At 38.2% G+C, this 16,668-nt stretch overlaps 1 protein-coding gene across 1 annotated transcript in view; it reads right to left on the bottom strand.

Moving 5' to 3' along the window:
• LOC145522365 (uncharacterized) overlaps positions 1 to 16,668 on the bottom strand; it is a 164,202-nt gene that overhangs the window by 54,745 nt on the left and 92,789 nt on the right. Inside the window, exons 6-7 of the mRNA XM_081531126.1 lie at positions 11,805 to 11,928; positions 7,348 to 7,528 (exon numbers count right to left, since the gene is read on the bottom strand). The gene's annotated coding sequence lies outside the window, so the exon portion shown is untranslated. The remainder of the gene's footprint in view (positions 1 to 7,347; positions 7,529 to 11,804; positions 11,929 to 16,668) is intronic.

Raw genomic sequence — 16,668 nt, 5'->3', positions numbered from 1 at the left:
CTCATTGTGTCTCTAATTAGAGTGGAAGGAGGCAGAAGCTTGCTGGTGTCAGTCTGTGTTTAGCATGCCCTGGAGCCTCAAACTCCTGTGGGTATCAAAGTGCACTAATTAAATGAGGGGTCCACAATACGGCACTAAACATCAGAGTGCGAGAAAGAGTCCAGTGTCCTCAGTGCCTTTGAGAATCTGTGGCCCACGCTAATTACCCATTGTTGAATTGACTTTCCATTCTGTGAGGAATGAATGGTTCCACTCTCCCTCCTCCCTCCCCCCTCCCCCTTTCTATTTTACCATCTTTGCTTTGGCCGCCTAATTAATCTTATGGAAATCTCCCGAAGCCAGATTCCAGCAAGGTTGCCCCGATGTTTATAATTTGATTTGTGATGATAAAAGTGAAGGCACCCCGTGATGGAACAGTGTCATTTTCAACACTCTTGAGAATCGAAGAGGCTATCAATCTTTCCCACGTGCATGGCAAACTGATATCCTAGAAAATTAACTTCAATTAATAACAGAAATCCCCAGACACATGAGAAAGCGAAGCTGCTTTGAAAGAAAACCTTCAAAGATGTCTCTGGACTGTCTTTTATATGCAGACCTTTTTTATATAAGAGCTCCTCAATGAGGAAATATATATATGCATGCTTGCCTCTGTGTGTGTGTGTGTGTGTGTGTGTGTGTGTGTGTGTGGTATGTGTCTGTGTGTATTTGTCTCTTTTTTTTCCAACTGCAGGGAGTTATGGTGTCATCCATACCTAGTGTACAAATAATTTAACCAAAGTTCTCTAGATTTAATATCAAAGCATTCCTGTCTTTAAGTTCCAACATTTGGTGCCTTTTTCTTTTGATTTGATAAGCATTGCAATTTTAAATATCATTTGGAAACTTTTCTTTTTATCCATAATGCCTTTATGTGAGCAATCAACATCTTAAACATAATAACAAAAGAATACACGTATGCACAAACGTACATACACAGGTAAAACTCACTGAAATTTTTGACAGGAAAGGATTAAACAAACCTGTCCAATATAGTAAAATTGGATTGAATAAGGAATAGCCTCTTTCCCACAAAGTTTTGTATCAAATATTACTTGATTTAACGTAAGTCTACTCTGTCTAATTATGTGCTCTAATTCTGGGTTATACACTTCAAAAGAGAAAGAAAGCAGTTATTCTTGGGTAGCACCATTTAAGTTTATTGATTAAAAGATTTTAAACATTTATAGTAATTTATCACAACTGGACTGAATGGACCATTTGGAATAATCTCATAGATAAATACCTAATTCTCTCTCTCACTTTTCTTCCCCTTCTGCTTCTTTTTCTGCTTATATTTCTACTTATTTTATTTCTAAAAACCATTAGGTTATTAAGTCATAATTCTCAAAATATTAAAAGAAACATAATTCTCACCAATAAATTGTGAGCACCTCTCAGTGCTTTATTTAACCTCATAAGGAGGGAACCAGCAAGATGGCAGAGTTAGTTTAAAAAAGATGAGAGGAACGGGGCTTGTGTATAGTCCTTGAAACAAGAAAGGTAAAATAAGATTAGAAAATTACAAGATTGATTATTCCTATGGTTCAGTGAAAACGTAACTTTTAATTTACTTCTGTCCAATAGAAAATTTAAGGTATTTTCTACTGGACAGAAAAGAATATTATGCTATGCTATGCTATGCTAAGTCGCTTCAGTCGTGTCCGACTCTGTGCGACCCCATAGACGGCAGCTCACCAGGCTCCGCTGTCCCTAGGATTCTCCAGGCAAGAATACTGGAGTGGGTTGCCATTTCCTTCTCCAGTGCATGAAAGGGAAACGTGAAAGTGAAGTCACTTAGTCGTGTCCGACTCTTAGCGACCCCATGGACTGTAGCCTACCAGGCTCCTCCGTCCATGGGATTTTCCAGGCAAGAGTACTGGAGTGGGGTGCCATTGCCTTCTCCGGAAAAGAATATTACCACATCTTAATTTTTAAAAGTTAACTTCTGACTTTTCAGAGTTGTCAGATGCCTAGGATCTAATCAAGGACTGTGAAGAAAGCTGAGCACAGAAGAATTGATGCTTTTAAACTGTGGTGCTGGAGAAGACTCTTGAGAGTCCCTCGGACTGCAAGGAGATCCAACCAGTCCATCCTAAAGGAGATCAGTCCTGGGTGTTCATTGGAAGGACTGATGTTGAAGCTGAAACTCCAATACTTTGGCCACCTCATGCGAAGAGTTGACTCATTGGAAAAGACCCTGATGCTGGGAAGGATTGGGGGCAGGAGGAGAAGGGGAGGACAGAGGATGAGATGGCTGGATGGCATCACAGACTCCATGGACATGAGTTTGGGTAAACACCGGGGGTTGGTGATGGACAGGGAGGCCTGGCGAGCTGGGATTCATGGGGTCGCAAAGAGTCGGACACAACTGAGCAACTGAACTAAACTGAACTCAATCAAGTGTGAATTCTAAATAAAACAAAGTTACATTCCCAGAGAGAATCAGGTGATTTTCAAACTCAGTCAGCCTTGTTAGATTATTCTCTAGCATGAATTAAGGAAACACAAGTTTTGGATAATAATCCTCTTCAACAAGGTAAATACACTCACCAGCTTTGCAATCGAAACAAACGACCAAAGTTAATACTGTTTTTACAAATCAAAAGTGGGAGGACATAGGGATTCTAAATTGAGCAAAACAAGCAACAAAAAAAATGTAGTCTAGTCACCAGATTGGGTAAGTTTGTAGAATTTTAAAATTTTATTGGAATTATTACCACATGATTGAATTTATGGTGTAGTATTGCTTGTTCTTTAAAATCTTACCAACAGACATGGGAATCTGATGATATCTATGAGTTGTATTATTGTATTGTACAAACCTTGACCATTTATGTATGCTGATTGGCTGAAATTTTATTTCTACCCGTGGTAACTAAGACCATGTGTTTAAAACGTGGAATTGCAATTGAATTAAAATCCTACATTTTAAAGTAGGTAAATGATATATCATGAAAGTTTTCACTTACATGTTGAAAGTAATATTCTGAGATCTCTAGCAAGTAATTAAAATTGCTTTGGCAAAAGAGAAGTAGTAATAACAACCTTAATGTTGAAAATGTCATATATTAATTGTATGTCCCTTAAGTCACAGCTGAGCGCTGAATTAGGTATTAGAATTGACCATTCTTAGGACTTTTCATTAAAATCATCATATCTTCCAGAAGTCTAGAAATTCATTGACAAGAGAAAAAAATTTCTACCATAATTTACTTATACATGTTCAGCATGTGTAACATCAGCAACATTGCTTTTCAGAAATGGCTTAAGATAAACCTTTTACTTATTAAAAAATACAAGACTTTTTTTAGAGATCTGAGTTCATTCTTAACACACAGAAGCATTATTCCCAGCACATTTTTATTGTACATAATTTAATTATAAAACACTGCTTGCTCTCATCCTATATGGTATGCTAATAATTACAAATAGGATTTTTTTCCCTATGAAATAAACATTTTCTTATTATGATTGGTTTTAATAAAGTGGAAAAAACCAAGACTGAGAATAAACCAGAAGTATCATGCAGATTCACGAATACTATTAACTTGATTATGCAAAATCTGTCTATGGACACTCTGACATAGAAAGAGACAATGAAGTATAAGTGTTTATATGTGTATTGTTATGCTTAATACAAACTTTACCTAAGCAATTGTATTGTGAAAGTCTAAAGGTGATATTTAAGTTATCAAAGCATTTTACAAAATGCCAAGAATGAGGGAACCCAAATTCACAATGAATGTCAAAAGAATGTTTTCTCTGGGTGCCATTAGGTCATGCAGCATGACTATCATATGCCAGACAAAACATTTTGCTTATGTATAGGATGTTGTTTTAAAGCATACCCTCACAAAGCTACTTCTTAAGTCATCTAAGTTTAATTTTTTTTTAAATGATACCTATTTCTGGCTGCGCTAAATACTCCCCTAAACCCAATTAGAGATAGGATATATATTTTTTGCCAGATGTATACTTTAAAAAACCATTACTTTAGTTTTTGCAGGACAATGTGAAAATCCTAGCATCCCAGGTAGGGCTGTATTATTTTACTGTATCTCCCCGTTAGTACTAAAAGGATCATTTCCAGATCCAGTGGTTTTCCCATTTGCCAGCACTGGGCTACCTCCACATAGCATGATTAGTTCTCATCTTAGAAACTGTTTAACACATTTCATGTTAAATAAAAAGGAACTGGATGATGTAATAAATGTTTTATATTCAATAAGATAATCATCATATTTCATACATTCATTCTTAGAGAGTGCCTGTTTCCATCCTTCAGAAATGACCTGCAAGTAGCCTAGCAATAATGTTAACTCTATATGGACTTTATTCTTTGCTCAGTTAATCACACATTCAATTTACCTATCTTCCTGCCCATGTGCATTATAATGCAAATCAATTCAAGTAGAGATGTGAGAGCTTAGGAAGCCTGGCCTGGCGAGCAAGCTTCCTTTATTTCTTGCCTTAGAGCTAGCCAAGCTCCGAGATGAAGATGAGCTTAATTAGAATTATAGAAGGATTTAAAAGTCAGTTAAAAAAATAGAAAACTATGCAAACTGAATATTCAACTCGCAACAAAGTAGAAGAAAGCCTCTACTCCCTATGTCCAAACATCTCAAACCTCAAAGGGTCAGAGGACAGTCTTGAAGAGAAAGCAGTTCTTGGCATTCACTGCAGCCCTTTCAGGAAGAAAAGTATGAAAGAAGTGCCATGCTGTTTGCCACAGGGCAGTCAGGCTAGCAAACAGGCTGCACCTTTCACCTGTCTTGGAGTTCTGGTTCTATTCCCTTCTGCCTGGATGCAATCCTGGGCCCTGTACACAACATTCCAGGTTCAAAATGCCCAAGAGGCCCAGGAGATACAAGCACAAGTGCTGCAGAGTCGAAGTCTCAGAGCTAGCTAAAGAAAACAACTTCTGATCTCACAATGTTGAAATTTACTCAAGCCCTGTGCTCCAAGAAAATAGAAAGGTTGAGAAATCCTCTCTTTCTTTTGTGTTCTGAGGACACCCTTCACCATATGACTTAGGTAAGACTCACTGAGGCGTCCCTGCCCCGACCTCATTTACCTATAATACAGCCAGTCACAGACCCTCCACGTTCCAATTTTTTGGCCTCTTAAATAATGAACTGAACTGCTTGTTTCCACAGATCAATCAAGACAAAATGCTGGTTAACCAAAATTTGGTTGAGCTTTTCTCCTTCCCTCAGGACCCTGAATTTTGGCCCACTTTCATCCTGATCCAGAGTACAGTTCCTCATGAGAACAGGCTGGCCTCATGGAAAAACCTTCTCTGATCTACTTTTAGACCACGCCACTCTTTTATCCTGCTCCCCCCACACCCCGTTCTATCCAGCCCTGTTTATCCCTCTTGATAGAAAAGAAAATTAATTCTGCTGAATTCTTAGAGGCTTGCAGATCCTCTGGTCACAGGATCCTCCATTTGCATCCTCCATTTGCATCCTCCAAATGCAATGGTTCCCCTTCCCCTGCTACAACAGCCCCTTTCCCTCCTCTTGCAGTAATCACTTTGAACAAAGTCTTTCCTTACTAAGACTGGATTTGATTATGTGACAAATCTTACCAATGTCCAAGCATTTTGGAAAGCTTTAGGTCTGCTCCTAACCCGGGGTTCGAATCTTCCTAGACCTCTGTTAGTAAAGCCCTAGAAGATCCTCTGGACCTATCTTTCCACAAATTGCACACACATTTCCACGGGGTAAGCTTCATATGGTCAACTTTTCTAGAGAATCAGCTTTATCAATGATTTGGCAGGAGGAATTTTGGGGAGTTTTTAAAATTACATTTTCACAAAAGCAAAATTTATAGAATCCTAATCTTTAAGCCTGTCTTAAGAATTTTAGTAAAACAAAACATTCTAAAATATCCTATATGAATGAAATGTTCTATCATGGTGGAAACCAATGGTACAAGTATGGCAGTTAAAGTTAAGGGAACACCAAAATAGAGGTAAATTCTACCCTGTTGATGTCAACTTCTAGAGATCTTCCTCATCAAAGGATCTGGAACAATCTGAGAAGCTGGTTTTTGATAACTGAGTTTGTAACTTAATAGACCAGGGGTTTTATTCATTTGTTTTGTTTATTAACATGCACACGCACACACACACACACACACACACACACACACACACACACACACACACACACACACATTATCTCTCCCAAATCCCAAATTAGTTTAACTTTAGCCACAATTGTTCTTAAAGTATATTAAGAGAGTATCCAAAGTGCCATATAATTTCAACAGTACCAGTAATTCTATTTATATAAATGTACATGTCAGTCTTTACTTTTCCTATACAAATTATGATATGTCTAAATTTCCAACAGTGAACATATATGAGTTCATAAAAATAATACATGCTATGCCCAGTTTATCAAAGCACAAAAAAAAAAGAAAAAAAATTTAAAACAACTGAAAATCTAGTGTTAGATCAAACGCTTTCCTAGACTCCCAACAATGAACTTGGCAATAAAGATGAAGCTAAATTGTTCCAATAATGATCAATAGCAAAGAACTGCTTTAAAAAGATGTGGAGGAGGCATCCCTGGTTTTCCAGTGGTTAAGAACCCGCCTTGCAATGTAGGGGATACCTATAAAAACCCTGGTCCAGGAAGATCCCACATGCCATGGGGCAACTAAGCCCATGGGCCACAGTTACTGAGCTTGTGCTCTGGAGCCCACGAGCTGCAACTACTGGGTCCACGTGCAGCAACTACTGAAGCCTACACACACTAGAGGCCATGCTCTATGACAAGAGAATTCACCACAATGAGAAGCAGGCTCACAGCAACTGAAGAAAGCCCCTGCATAGCTGCAAAAACCCAGCACAGCCAAAAATAAAAAGTTAAAAAAAAAGATGTGGGATCCAGTTAGATATCTATTAAAAATAAGCATTTTATTATTTTGAGGCTAACAGGATGAAACTTTGGTATTTTTCACGTGAAGCTATCCTGAACGATAACAGCACTGACTAAAGCATCCCTCTTTCAGAGAATTTTCATGTTTGGAAGAAAAACCACTAGGATGCATTATAACAAAGAAAGACCTTATGGGAGAATTGACATTATAGCACAACCAAAAATGCAGGTACAGCATTGCTTGATGATCTACAACAGAGAGATATGTAAGGTTATAGACTGAGAACCCCAGAAGTTACCTGCTGCTGCTTAGGATGGGCTAGAGGACAGGGGGGATGAGGAACACCTCTGAGACACAGACTTTGGGAGGAGTCCAAAGACTGAGGTTTATATTAGAAGATTCAAAGATACTCACCTTGCCCTACATCTTGCGTGCATGCTCAGTCTTGTCCAACTCTTTGTGATCCCATGGACTGTAGACAGCTGGGTTCCTCTGTCCGTGGGATTTTCCTGGCAAGAATACTGGACTGGGTTGCCATGCCCTCCTCCAGGGTGTCTTCTTGACCCAGGGATTAAACCTGAGTCTCCTGCATCTCCTGCATTACAGGCAGATTCTTTACCCCTAAGCCACTGGGGAAGTCCCAACAAGCTAGTAAGACTTCACTACCAACAACAGTTTAATGCAGCTAGGAGAACTCAGAGACAGATTTTTGTCTAAGGTTCAGCACAGAAGGAAGTATCAAAGTGAAGCAGGGAGACAAAAATAAGGTGACAAAGTGACAGGAGGAATTTGAAGCCTCTGATGCCCAAAGTTACAATGAGCATCAAATACAGACCAACTATTGGGTGGATCAACATGTATCTTCACAATGAACACCATTTACCTCAGTTTCTACTGCCCTATACAATGTGCTTTGCTTTTGTCAAAAAGCTATACAATATGCCGAAAGGCAAGGAAAGACACAGGCTGAAGAGACAAAGCAATCAGAATGATGTTTGGATATGATACAGATGTCAGAATAGTCAGGGGATTTAAAATTAATATGAGTAATATGTTAAAAGCTCTAAACAAATATTAAAAGATAAACTGAGGCATAGTAGATATTTTAAGAATTTATCTGAGCAAACACCAAGCTGAGAGTGGTTAGGATCACTCCAGCAACATGAATTAAGGGAGAGACTTTCAAAGGGAAAAGTGGAAGCAAAGCAAATCAATTCTTTGATTGACTCAGTTCAGTTCAGTAGCTCAGTTGTATCTGATTCTTTGTGACCCCATGGACTGCAGCACGCCAGGCTTCCCTGTCCATCACCAACTCCCAGAAGTTACTCAAACTCATGTCCATTGAGTCGGTGATGCCACCCAACCATCTCATCCTCTGGTGTCCCCTTCTCCTCCCACCTTCAATCTTTCCCAGCATCAGGGTCTTTTCAACTGAGTCAGTTCTTCACATCAGATGGCTAAAGTATTGGAGTTTCAGCTTCAACATCAGTCCTTCCAATGAATATTCAGGACTGATTTCCATTAGAATTGACTAGTTGGGTCTCCTTGCAGTCCAAGGGACTCTCAAGAGTCTTCTCCAACACCACAGTTCTAAAACATCAATTATTTGGCACTCAGCTTTCTTTATACTCCAACTTTCACATCCATACATGACTACTGGAAAAACCATAGCTTTAACTGAATGGACCTTTGTTGGCAAAGTAATGTCTCTGCTTTTTAATATGCTGTCTGGGTTGATCATAACTATTCTGGAAGAAAGTGTCTTTACTTTCATGGCTTCAGTCACCATCTGCAGTGATTTTGGACCCCAAAAATAAAGTCTGTCACTGTTTCCATTGTTTCCCCATCTATTTGCTATGAAGTGACGGGACCAGAGAGAATGATCTTAGCTTTCTGAATGTTGAGTTTTAAGCCAACTTTTTCACTCTCCTCTTTAACTTTCATCAAGAGGCTCTTTTGTTCTTCTTCATTTTCTGCTATAAGGGTGGTGTCATCTGCATATCTGAGGTTATTGATATTTCTCCCAGCAATCTTGATTCCAGCTTGTGCTTCCTCCAGCCCAGTATTTCTCATGATGAACTCTGCATATAAGTTAAATAAGCACAGTGACAATATACAGGCTTGACGTACTCCTTTCCCTATTTGGAACCAGTCTGTTGTTCTATGTCCAGTTCTAACTGTTGCTTCCTGACCTGCATACAGATTTCTCAAGAGGCAGGTCAGGTGGTCTGGTATTTCCATCTCTTTCAGAATTTTCCACAGTTTGTTGTGATCCACACAGTCAAAGGCTTTGGCATAGTCAATAAAGCAGAAATAGATGTTTTTCTGGAACTCTTGCTTTTTCGATTTTGGCAATTTGATCTCTGGTTCCTCTGCCTTTTCTAAAACCAGCTTGAACATCTAGAAGTTCACAATTCACATACTGTTAAAGCCTGGCTTGGAGAATTTTGAGCATTACTTTGCTAGTGTGCGAGATGAGTGCAATTATGCAGTAGTCTGAGCACTCTTTGGCATTGCCTTTCTTTGGGATTAGAATGAAAACTGACCATTTCCTGTCCTGTGGCCACTGCTGAGTTTTCCAAATTTGCTAGCATATTGAGGGAAGCACTTTCACAGCATCATCTTTTAGGGTTTGAAATAGCTCAACTGGAATTCCATCACATCTACTATTTTTGTTCATAGTGATGCTTCCTAAGGCCCACTTGACTTCACATTCCAGGATGTCTGGCTCTAGGTGAGTGATCACACAATCATGATTATCTGCGTCATGAAGATGTTTTTTGTATAGTTCTGTGTATTCTTGCCACCTCTTCTTAACACCTTCTGCTTCTGTTGGGTCCCTACCATTTCTGTCCTTTATTGAGCCCATGTTTGCATGAAATGTTCCCTTGGTATCTCTAATTTTCTTGAAGAGATCTCTAGTCTTTCCCATTCTACTGTTTTCCTCTATTTCTTTGCACTGATCACTGAGGAAGGCTTTCTTATCTCTCCTTGCTATTCTTTCGAATTCTGCATTCGAAGTATATGTTTCCTTTTCTCCTTTGCTTTTTACTTCTCTTCTTTCACAGTTATTTGTAAGGCCTCCTCAGACAGCCATTTCGCTTTTTTGCATTTCTTTTTCTTGAGGATGGTCTTGATCCCTGCCTTCTGTATAGTGTCACAAACCTCCGTCCACAGTTCTTCAGGCATTCTGTCTATCAGATCTAATTCCTGGAATCTATTTCTCACTTCCACTGTATAATCATAGGGGATTTGATTTAGGTCATACCTGAATGGTCTAGTGGTTTTCCCTACATTCTTCAATTTAAGTCTGAATTTGGCAATAAGGAGTTTACGATCTGAGCCACAGTCAGCTCCTGGTCTTGTTTTTGCTGACTGTATCGAGTTTCTCCATCTTTGGCTACAAAGAATATAATCAATCTGATTTCGGTATTGACCAGCTGGTGATGTCCATGTGTAGAGTCTTCCAGATTCCTCTGTCCATGGAACTTTCCAGGCAAGAATACTGGAGAGGGTAGCCATTTCCTCCTCCAGGGGCTAGACAGTAAGCAAATCTACCTTTTTCACTGTCAGACACTATCTCTATTCTTCCAGCGTTGTTCATTATACAGACATTCTTTTTTTTTTTTTTAATTAGTTTATTTATCTATTTTTTAACTTTACAATATTGTATTTGTTTTGCCATACATTGACATGAATCCACCATGGGTGTACATGTGTTCCCCTTCCAGAACCCCCCTCCCACCTCCCTCCCCATCCCATCCCTCCGGGTCATCCCTGTGCACCAGCCCCGAGCACCCTGTGTCATGCATCGAACCTGGACTGGCGATTCGTTTCACATATGATAATTTACATGCTTCCATGCCATTCTCCCATATCATCCCGCCCTCGCCCTCTCCCATAGAGTCCATAATACTGTTCTATTTAGCTGTGTCTCATTTGATGTCTAGCATACAGGGTTATCTTTACTGATTAACTAAATACCATATATATGTGTTAGTATACTGTATTGGTGTTTTTCTTTCTGGCTTACTTCACTCTGTATAATAGGCTCCAGTTTCATCCACCTCATTAGAACTGATTCGAATGTATTCTTTTCAATGGCTGAGTAATATACAGACATTCTTGAAAAGATATTCCAGAACAAAAGTTGTTAGTGACTCTGCTCACAAGTCAATCATGTGCAAACACAAGACACTCCTGGAGAAATGTCTCCCAACCAGGATTTACATATGAAAGATATTAGATATGTGATATGTCACAATCTAAAAGAAGGACAGAGACCACACTAAGAGCACCAGAGCCTTGATTCAGAGCATTTTCATATTCACTGTGCTAAATGGAAGAGAAATGTTTGTAAAAGAATTTTTTAAAGTAGTTTAAATAAACATTATCATTATACATGGCTTTAATGAAATCAAAAAGACTTTTGAAAGATTGTTCTAGAGTTTTAGAAGTCATAATTTCTTTCTGGGGAAAAAGGAAAATGTGAAAAAGTATTTTGGTAGGGTCAATGAATTCATTGTTTTCTTTAATCAGAAAGGTGGTGTTTCAAAGTTGCTCATTTCATAGCTTTTTAAGGCTAAATACTTTCAATGTAGAGCTAATGAGGAGGCAAAACTCTTGAGCTTTATGTTTATAACTTGAATAAAAACACATTTTGTCAGTTGAATGAGTAGAGTTTGCCATGAAGATTGAGTCATTTAAAATCCTAGTTAATTGTTGTAGGATAAAAATTTACAATATTTATAACAAGCAAAAAACAGTATTAGCAGTCATTATTCCTCATGGAACATCACTAGGATATAAGAAATCTCTTTCTTTTACCATCTGACATGAGCAACATAATCCAGAAATAAAACTGTACTCACCAAACTGTCCACCAACATGAAATAACCCCATGTACTCCTGTGGAAGATCTCTTCTCAGTGATGCCAATTAATTATGCTAAATATCCATACACTGATGTGAATTCAATTTCCCTGTGTTTGATACCTACACAGAGAAAATAAATTTTCTGAATGTAATAGCTGATATGCAGTATCAATTACCTCTCCATTGTCCAAAATAAGAGCTTCAGTTTTCAAAATCTGTTGAAATTTTTTTTAACCACAGCAAAAATGGTTTTAAATCATATTCAGGCATATTACTTACCAAGGAAGGAGTCTATAAAAATTAACACTAAAACTTATTCAAGTAAAATAATAATGATTGACAGCTGAACAATCATTCACTATATATTTAGAAAAAACTAGTAGTTTTGGGTAGAAAGAAAATATAGAAAGTATTAGTCACTCAATCATGTCTGACTCTCTGTGACCTCATGAACTGTGTAACCCACCAGGTTCTTCTGTCCATGGGATTTCTCAGGCAAGAATATTGGAGTGAGTTGCCATTTCCTTCTCCAAGGTATCTTCCTGATCCAGGAATCAAACTCCTGTCTCCTGCATTGGCAGGCAGGTTCTTTGCCACTGAGCCATTAGGAAATCCCATATTAGCCTGCCTAAATTAAATGTAGTCATCAGTGAACACTCCAGTGTTCTTGCCTGGAGAATCCCAGGGATGGGGGAGCCTGGTGGGCTGCCGTTTATGGGGTCTCACAGAGTCGGACATGACTGAAGTGACTTAGCAGCAGCAGCAGTAGCAGCAATAGTGTTTGTGTTAGTATGCTTTCACCCATCCATTCTTCTCTCCCACATTTGGTACACCTGGCCCCTTCTTCTCTCAGAGATACGGGGCCAACATGCTATCTAGGGTTCTCTGTGCTTCTCCAACATTGTGAAAGTGTTGGGACTATTTCAGTTTCTGGACATTTCTTATACTCACTTGCTTATTAAAATTTTAAGTACAAATTTTCCTATACACAGAATATTTTGTCTTCAATTTGACAAAGTGATGAAAAATTATGAGGAATATTAGTCCAGCTGCAAGTTTTAATACATATATGGGATTTATATATTATACTTCCCAGAGGAATTTTTATTTTAATAGTGGATTCTTGGAAACCCACTTTTTAAATCCAAAGGAATATGAGTCATTTTATCCGTTACGACCATCTATCTGAATTTAAGGGAAACTCTGTGAAATTTCCAATATAGCAAGGTAAAGAAAAGATATGTTTGGACTTTATAATATATAGACAGCTATCTTTATACCCATGATTGACTCATCATGAGATGATGATTCCTCCACTAAGTAAACTTTGCTGGGAGTGGAATTCCTTTTAAGAGGCAGAATGAATTGTATTTAATTAGAGGGAACTATAAATCCAGAAAATGTACTATAGTAGAAAAATCATAGAAAAAAAAAACCCTCAACAAATGCAATTCACTATCAGTATCTCCTGAGAAATTTGTATGCATGTCAAGAAATAACAGCTAGAACTGACATGGAAAAACAGACTGATTCAAAATTGGTAAAGGAGTACGTCAAGGTATATATTATCATTCTGCTTATTTAACTTCTATGCAGAGTATATCATGCGAAATGTTGGGCTGGATGAATCAAGAATTGGAATCAAGATATCCAGGAGAAATATCAGCAACCTCAGATATGCAGATGATACCACTCTAATGGTCTAAAGTGAAGAGGAAATATAGAGCCTCTTGATGAGGGTGAAAGAGTACAGTGATAAAGGATTGATAAAGGAGTACATGAAGGCTGTATATTGTCACCCTGCTTATTTAACTTACATGCAGAGTACACCATGTGAAGTACCAGGCTGGATGAAGCACAAGCCAGAATCAAAATTGACGGGAGAAATATCAATAACCTCAGATACGCAGATGACACCACCTTTATGGCAGAAAGCAAAGAAGAACTAAAAAGCCTCTTGATGAAGGTGAAAGAGGAAAGTGAAAAAGCTGGCTTAAAACTCAACATTCAAAAAACTAAGATCATCACTTCATGGCAAATAGAAGGGGGAAAAATGGAAGCAGTGACAGATTTTATTTTCTTAGGCTCCAAAATCACTGCAGATAGTGACTGTAGCCCTTAAATTAAAAGACACTTGCTCCTTGGAAGGAAAACTATCACAAATCTAGACAGCATATTAAAAAGCAGACATCACTTTGCCAACAAAGATTCATATAGTTAAAGCTATGGTTTTTCCAGTAGTGATGCACAGATATTACCGTTGGACCATAAAGAAGGCTGAATGCCAAAGAACTGATGCTTCCAAACTGTGGTACTGGAGACGACTCTTGAGATTCCCTTGGGCAGCAAGGAGATCAAACCCATCAATCCTAAAGGAAATCAACTCTGAACATTCATTGGAAGGACTGATGCTGAAGCTGAAGTTCCAGGACTTTGGCCATCTGATACAAAGAACCAAGTCACTGGAAAAGACCCTAATGCTGGGAAAGACTGAGGGCAGCAGTAAAAGCAGTCAACAGAGGCTGAAATGGTTGGATAGCATCACTCACTCAATGCACATGAGTTTGGACAAACTCCAGGAGATAGTGAAAGACAGGGAAGCCTGGCACACTGCAGTCCCTGGGGTCACAAAGTCAGACACGACTTAGTGACTGAACAACAACATCAGTGTGCCTTAAATCTTATTTATTTTTACTTCTCTCTTATTTATCTTTACTTCTCTCTTATTTATCTCATAAGAAAAGTTTAGAAAGGAATAACATTTGAACTATTATATGAATCAAATATGATAATCGGGCACATCACACAAAAATCCATGGGAGTGGATAGCAGATATTACTAAGTGGGAGAAATTAGGACATAAAAACATAGAGTATGATTTTTAAAAAAGACCAAAAAAATGTCATAGCAGAGTAAAATGAAACTATTTTCCAAATTTACTTTCCCTAAAAGAGTAGGGAAGAATCCCCCTTCTCAGTCTAACTTCTCATTACTATGGTTCATAACCAAAGGTGCCCCTCAGCATCACTTGGGAGTTTTTACAAAATGTACACCCTAGCCTGGAACAGCCCTGGCAGACATCAAGAGTATTATTAACTCAAGAGTTGCTGTAATATATCTGTCTTCAGTTGTATCTGTTCCAGGCTATATGCTCACATCAAGAGACTAGAGCAGTATTGGCAACAAATTGGAATTTCAGGGAGGGAAATTCTTAGTAAACTTCAAATCTGCATGGTTCAAGTCACAATAGATGTCAAATGCCTGAATGACTAACAGACAATGAGTTTTATACGTAGGGATTGGTGCTTCATTAAAAAGAGTACTGTAAATTTTAACAATATATTTTTGATATCTGATTTCACTCCCTCTATCCAAACTAAATCTCTCACTGAAATATGTTCCTACTGTAAGGAACTTTGCCCTCAGGAATCATATCATGTGGGATATTAACTTCTGGTGGGTATAATTTTCTAAACCACTCAATTGCAAAGCCTGTCACTTCACTGTCCAATAATTATGGCTTTTCCTATTCAGCATAGAGTTGATAGTTTACTTTCAGAATGTGAATTGTTCACCTTTTGTCTCCAGCAGCTATAGCTGTTGAATTTTCCATTATAATCTAAACCTAAAGGACCAATTTTTTAAAAATTCTTAATATCCCAAGGCACCTTGCTTCTTTAGACATGAATATTAAATAGGGTGAAAGCTTAAAACCCTTGGTGGCAAGTCCCGTCAAGAGAGGCCACAGGAGAACATTCAGAATACAACTAGCCAACTCACATTCTATTGTGGGATTAATTAGCTGTGAGCTACAGAGTCAGTGTTGCAATAGTAAAGGTACTTTTCCATAGAGTTTTCGTCACATGCTTCTGCCAGACCCATTTATTTTTTTTCTCAGTCTCAAGCCATAGTTTGAGGAAAAAGCAGCTGGACGTGATGGAAGGAGCAGGAGACAGAGGAGGAGGGTTCTGGATGGTCCCACTCTCTTTACATTACACTGTGCCCAGACAGCAACTGACTAGCTACTTCCTCTGAGAAAGTCTCTCTCTTTTTCCAGATTGACACCATTAGAGGAAGCTATTCTTAACCCCCGGATCAAGTAAGCTGGCTAAAAATGAAAGCAAAATCTTTTAAGTTAAAAAAATTTTATATCATTGTCAGTTTGGTAAGAAGAAAAGGAAAAAAACGACTCTCCATCTAGCAGAGACGAAAAAGCTCTCTCCTTTTCAAACTCTTATGATGTCTTTTCAGTATGTTGCTCAGAATTGAAGAAAGGGCTCATTTCTTGACTATCACCATGATTTTCACTGAGATTTATGTTCAATGACACCTGAAGATTACACATAAACCCTGACAGTAGTGTAGGCTAGATCCTGGCGCCTGAACCATAAAAAAGGATGATTGTAGTTACATCAGAGGGCTAATTAGAAAGTCTTTTACTCCTCGGCCCAGCCAGCTACTCTTGGTTTCAGCTACTTTCTTTGGGGCCGTGTCTTCCTTTTTTGTTCTACATCTAAAAATGTAGGAAATTTTTAAATGCATTTTCTCCCAAATAAAATAGTGTAACAAAAGTGAGATTATTGAGGAACTATGCATTTTCCTGAGCCACCGATCAGCATTATTATTTTTTAACTGGCACATTTCTATTTCTATCAGACCACACGAATTAGGACAATTGTTTCAAATCTTTCAGTAAAATTGTTTAATTGTTTAAACCTTTTCTCCTTTAGTTAAGAGATTTAAATTTGTGGTTTTGGGATTCCATAAATCTCTACTGTTTTGATTTTGTTTGTTGTAGAGTACATTATTTCCCAGGAGTCTTTAAATATTATCTAACTCCTAAATGACTATACTCACTGC

Source organism: Giraffa tippelskirchi, chromosome 10, assembly GCF_054371585.1.
Source record: "Giraffa tippelskirchi isolate mGirTip1 chromosome 10, T2T-mGirTip1v1.2.pri, whole genome shotgun sequence".
NCBI classification, from domain to species: Eukaryota; Metazoa; Chordata; class Mammalia; order Artiodactyla; family Giraffidae; genus Giraffa; species Giraffa tippelskirchi.
Note: the sequence above shows the minus strand (reverse complement) of the source record. Positions and strands in the feature narration are given on the sequence as shown.